Genomic DNA, 6,899 nt, shown 5'->3' on the forward strand with positions numbered 1-6,899 from the left:
TTGGGAGGAGATGTAACTATTCCTCATGCCTCAGTTGACAGAGATTATTCAGGTTCTCAGTTTACTTAACTAGATACTAGAAGGAGAGAATGAATTTTATTTCAGAATCTGATGATGGAAAACTTTGAGAGTTTCTAGAATTTTCTCTCTTCTATGATGTGTATTTGGAATCATTTGGGGAAGCATATTTTGAATATTTCCCATATCTATGATTTAAAAAATGTGCACAGAAAATGGTGATAATTTTAGGGAAACATAGAGGTAATATCTTCTCTGTGGATATCTAGCATCCTGATCATTTTTTCACAAGTCATTTTCCTAAAAATTAATATGCCCCAAGTTTTTCCTTTTAGAAGATGAAATGGGTATTCATTTATTTCAAAAATTTCATCTATAAACCTCACTTTTGATGTTTTACTAATGTCTTACTATCTCAGCCAGAAGAAGATCTTATTAAAAGCAGAAATGATATACAGTGTCTATTAATCAATTGGATAGAACCATTTTATGTTCTGAATGTAAGATGTTGAAATGTATCTCTTAAGGATCAATATTGTTTCTAAGTAACTAAAGCTAAATCAATACTGGAGCCACACTTTACTTTGGTAACAGATCATTAGCTTCTAGTGTTTCCTGAGCCTGTAACTACAAATATAGACTTTTCAGAAAATAGTTTTTAGAGTAAGAGATTTCCACATTTGTCATTTTAGATTTTGACTTATTTGTGTATTTGGTATATGGTGAATCTCTTTAAAAAATTTGGTGTTGAGGAAAGGCAAATTATCTTAAAATAATTGTATTATACTTTTGCTGTATGTGTATATGTGTGTGTAGGCCTGGTTAATCTCAAAATCTAACTATGGCCCTTGAATATTTAAAATCATAATCAGGATTTAGTTGTATTATGTATTATTGATTTCTGCTTGCTCATTTTAGTTTCAATGCACACTGGGTTTAGTCAATTAATGTATTTTCTTGTTAGACCTTTAAGGACAAAAGGACAGATTCTCAGCTATAGTATGGTTACATTTCAGAATTGTAGAAAACCCTAAGGGTATGTATTTCAATTTCTTATTTGATGTTTGAATTAGTTCCTTGTATGTAATATGGGAGCCTTGGAAATTGAATCCAATCTTAGGTTGAATTAAATAACATAGAATTTAGAGAGAAGGTAGTTGAATTGTGCAAGAACCTGGCAGGAAACAGATGACAGTGTCTTAAGACAAATTGGATTAATTAAAGGATGGTTTACGGCAGTACAGAGAGCTGAAGGGACATAGCAAAAGATCCTGAAACACTGTCAATAGTGTAGGACAATTCTCTGGACCAGAGGAGAGGTGTGTGTGAGAGCTTCAGAAACTCCAAGACAGTAGTTTAGAGAGAAATTTACTGATAGCAATGTACCTACCATTTGATAGAGAAATTTGATTACAGCCTACCCTCAATCTTATATGTGGGAGTTTCAAAGGAATAAATTATTTTCTTTTGTACCCTTTTAAAAATGATTTTTTATTCATTCTTTGAAAATCATATTCTTATATAAAGTATATCAATCATATCCATCTACCTGTTCCTCTCTCCAACTCACCCAACCCCATCTAACTTCCAACTTTATATCTTATTTGTATAGTTAATAACCCACAAAGTAGTTATTAACTACTTCTATCTGCTTATCTGTGTGTTGCTAGCTACTGAGTGATGATCAAGGAACCAGCTTCCATGTACCCAAAGGACAGTGACTCTCTTTCCCTCAGTATCCTTCAACTACCAATAACTCCTCTAATATGGGTGGGGCCTTGGAGGCTTTTCCTCATTCATGCTGGAATTTTGATTGGATTGATTTTTTACAGGTCTTGTGCATGTAAGCCCAGCTATGAGTTGGTGCTTGCAAAAACCATGTAATGTCCAGAAGTGTATATTTTACAGCTCTTCTCCCTATTCACTGGCTTTTATATTCTTTCTTCTTTTCTTCCATGATGTTCCCTGAACCTTGATGGTGGGTGGCTTGCTATAGATGAAACATCCATACCTGAGAACTCAAAGTTATTCATACTTGATCCTTAGACTAGTTATAAATCTCTACATTAGTCACTGACCCCTGTATAAAGAAGCTTCTTGGCAATACATTTGCTGAAATGAGACTTATGGCAACATCAGGGGACATGTCAATGCTGAAGGGAGAAATTTCACAAGGACCTACCATTAGGTGAATATCTACATGCAATCAGTGGCTGCTGAGAAAGGGTGAATCAGTATTCCCCAGGGATTATGGCCCTGATAGGTTATTCAATCCAAAATGGTTATCCCTAAACACATCTATATAAGAACAACACTAAGTGAAACCCAGTAGGTTTTATATATATATACATATATACATATATATACATATATATTATAGATAACACATATATATTATATATTATAGTTGACATATATACTTATATGTATATTTATATATATACATGCATGTGAGAAAACCAAAATAATTTTAGAAGAATAAGTTGTGAATTTTAGAGGGACTGAGGGACACAGGAGGAGTTAAGAGAGAAGAATGCCTGTAAATTATTTAAACACAGTATTCATATATGAAATTCATATATGAAATTCTCAATGAATAAGTATGGAAACAAAAAAGATTTTCTGATTGAAATTTAGAACAGAATTAAGCTTTGATAATTTGATAATTTAGCCAACAAACAAATAGGTTCCTGCTAGAACCTATGATCTCTCCAATCATGGGCTTTTGCATAAGGTTACAGTACCAGGCATGAATTGTCTCCTGTGTACTAGCCTTAGATTTAATCAGAAAGTGGTCCATTTACTCTACTATTGTGTCACTTGGTATATCTTTCTGTCAGGTCAGCATTAGAGCATGCAAGGTTCAAGACTGGGAAAGACCATTGTTGTCTTTTCTACTTCAATAGCCTACATAGCACCCTCAGGCACTGTGTAAACTAGCGAGGGAGGAAAGTGTTTCCTGGTTATTTCTGGGTCAATTTCTGTATTCCCTGCATCCAAAGTGAGTGTACAATCTGTTTTTAAATGTTTTTTATTCTGTAATTTTGAGATTTTAATACTCTGAATTGGAAGACATAGATCAAGGGGATCCAGTTAATACTGTACATAGAGGAAGGAGATTTTGTATAACACATGCTATATTAGGGACTTGTTTTGAAGATATTTATAAAAGATATTTCACAGAATGACAGGTTTTTGGCCATGACTATTACTGCATATTTTAGGGTATAATGATTGGTTTCAAAGAGAAAAAAAGCTATAGTCAAACAAGTTCTTTCAAAATAAAAAAAATAGTAAAGTGAGAAAACATTAAAGGATGACATATAAACTTTAGAGGAAATACAATTATTATTGTTGTTGCAATAAAAAATGTTTGATAGCCAATTATAACTTGATACTTATGGGTATAGACAGTGGAGTAAGCTCCAAACTTGATACCTGTGACCCTGGGAAGTCCATTTCTTTAAACTTCCATTCTCTTAATTGTAAAATTAAAGTATTCTTTTATATTATCAATTTCTTTATTGTCCATTATAATGTTTCCCTGTCCATTCTTGCTTCTGTAAATGTGGCTACTCTCTTTCTCGCTTTTGGTTAGTTGAGCCAACAGTCTGTCGATCGTTTATTTTCTCAAATAGCCTGTAACTACATGTATTCTTTCTATTGTTTTCTTTGTTTCTATTTAATTGGTTTCTGTACTGGCTTTTATGATTTGTTGCCATTGACTAGGTTTTGGTTTTTGTTTTTTTTCTGATTTTTTTGAGTTGTATCATTAAACAATTTATCAGTGTTTTTTCTTATATTTTAATGTAGACATTTAGAGCTATAAAATTCCCTTTCCATGCTTTCAATGTGTCCCAAAGCTTTTGCTGTGTTATGTTTTTGTGTTTTATAAGAATTTTTATGAATTTTTCTTAGTTTCTTGTCCAGCTTATTCATTATTTGGTAATGAGTTGTTAAATCTCCATGAACTTATGTATTTATTAGGGCTTACTGTCAGGTTTATATTTAATTCATTGTAGTCAGATAGGATATAAGAAATGATTTTAATATTTTCAAATTTGTAAAGATTTATTTTGTGCCCTATAAAGTGGTATATTTTAGAAAAGCTTCCATGTGGTATTCAGTAGAATGTGTATAAAATTAAAAATAATGATTATATCTGCCTTACAATATTGTTCAGATTTTTGTATGTTTTTCTGTATGTAACTTACATACATACTTGTCTGTGATACATGTAGTTACTTGTATGTAGATGCACATGGATGCTAAAGACATTAGGTGTTTTCCTCAATCACTGTCTACCTTATGTTTTGAGATATGGTTTCTTACTGAATATGATGTTCACAGACTTAGAAGAGTGGCTACTAAGTGATCTACCTGTATCTACTCATTCCTGCTTTATTTATAGATGGATATACCCATGCCTGGATTTTTTGGTGCTGGAACTGGAAGCTTGCTTCTTATGTTTGTACATCAGTAACTTTACCAGCTAAGCTATTGTCTTAATTGTGTTAGTATTGTTAGAATTAAATAACCCTGTATACAAAACACTTAAGTATGTAGTAAATGGTGTATACATTGAATAATTTTGGTGGACATAGTAGAGAAATTCAAGTTTATGTCTTGAAAAAGTGGAATTAAGTCCATTAAATGTATACTTTAAGAATGATTTTTATTTTGTGTAATGACAAATTATCTCATAAACTTTTATGACTTTAATATGAAGTATTTTCTCCAAAAGACAGTGTAATGAAGGCTTGGTCCCCACCTGTGGTTCTATCTTAGGAGGCTTTGGAAACTTTCTATACCTAGAGAAAGTATGTCTCTAAGAGCATGACCTTGGGGGTTATATCTTGTACCAGGCCTCTTATTCTCTTTTAAGGTGATTCTTGCTCTCTGAGACATGCTCCTGTTTATATCATGGTCTGCTTCCTTACTAGCTCAGAATCAACACAGCCAAGGACTTTAGACAGAAAGCCCTAAAACCAAGAGCTGAAATAAATCATAGTTTTTTATGTCAGGGAATTTGTCAGAGCAATGACAAGTTTGACTAATACAAAAGCATGTTAAAAACCATCTTGTATGATAGTGACTATCTTTCCTAGAAGTGTTTAAATAAATGGCATGGTCTACAGAATTCATGATTGAACATTTTCTTAGACCTTTAGTATCCATTTAAATCTTGGCATGCCTGCAATTCTTCACAAAAATCATGCAAATTATGTTATGTTTTAAAGATAAATATATTAATTCTGGCTCTGCATGGAGGACTGACTGTATTGTGAAGTATACATCACCTACCTGTCATTCTTAAGCTTCAAAAGTACACAAAAGCACATTTTGAAATCACTTTGTGATTATGTCATATTTCACACCCACCCTCCACCATCATCTTGCAACCATCTCCCTGACTCCAATTCTGTTTTCTTCAATGAAAATGAATAGAAGAATGCTAATAGTTTGGTACTTAAGCTTGTAGGCTTTATAGTTATACCATATTGATTTGAGATTTAAGTTATGAAATGTGAATGATTTATTTGGAGCCAATTAATCTTTCAAAGCCTCAAGTTTCATCACTGTAGACTAGGAATAATTATAATACCCATTACTTGAGAAGCACATTGCAATGTATATTGGGATATTGCTCACAATGTTTCTAATGTGTGATGTACTGTAACTTTATTTTTTTCAGTTCCTATTTTTAATGATGGTTCTTAAATGCTTTAACTTCCCTTATAGCCCACTACTCATCAGAGGTAGTGGAAAAGAAAAGATATGGCGGAAGTAGTCCTGTTTAGACAGTTTCTTTAGAGCAACTCTGGTCTATATTGTCTGGAAATCAGCAGTTTAGTTCCCAGGTTAACAGAAATAGCTTGATCAACTTGCTAAAACTTGAAGGATACACCAGCAGTCCAGTTTGGTAGACTCATGTACGGAAGTGGTCTGTTCAGGCAACTTGGGCCCAGTCAAGTAATAGGTCTAAACTCTGGTGACCCACTTGGCAATATCTCTGAGTCTCTGGCTCCTATTTCAGTCCCAATCCCCACAGCTGCCCCCACAGGAGATGTGTACTCTGTCACATTGACAATGCCCCAAGCTCCCAGCATTCTGGCTGGACCCTACCTCCATTCAGCCGACCATAGCCAGGCATGCCCTGCCCCACAGACAGAAAGATATGTCTCACACAATATAAGGGGTGGTTTGTCCACTCCCCTCTCTCTTGCACTCTTTCCTCTTTCTCTTTCTCTTTGTTCTTTCTCTTGCTCTCCTCTCTTTCTCTCTTGCTTTCTTCCTCTGGTTTCTCTCTCTCCTTTTCTTCTCCTCCCCTTCCTCTCTTTTCTTTCTTTCTACGTGGCCAGCCTATTTTCTCTTTTCTTTAATAAAATATCTCATGGTTATGCATTGCCTCCTTTTAACTAACTAATGCACTGTGCAGCCCAGGCATCAGCAGCAGCAACAGAGAGATTCAGGCATCAGCAGAGAGACACAGGCCTACAGACTCAGGATAGTGAACATGGATAAGCATCAGTGGCACTATCTAGCAGAAATAGCTAGACCTCAGCCTCACCACAAGGGACCAGCAGAAAGACTAGGAGAATTTCTGAGCCTTGTTTCTCTCAGCAAAGTGAAGCAAAGATCAGCAAAAACATGAGACCAGCAAGCTTTGCACAGCTAGCTCTATAAGCAAGCCAAGTTCAGCCTCCTCCACTGTCCATCAACTCCTATTTATACTCCCTCCAAACATCACATGTCTTCCATGGGTCTTGCCTCAGCACCTATGTCTGTCTCAACTGACACCACTCTGCCAATCTGCTGGAGTTTGGAAGTGGCAAGAAACTGCAGCACACCTTTAGAAGTTTTTTGGTGTTTTTTTTTTT

This window comes from Mastomys coucha, chromosome X, assembly GCF_008632895.1.
Source record: "Mastomys coucha isolate ucsf_1 chromosome X, UCSF_Mcou_1, whole genome shotgun sequence".
NCBI lineage: Eukaryota > Metazoa > Chordata > Mammalia > Rodentia > Muridae > Mastomys > Mastomys coucha.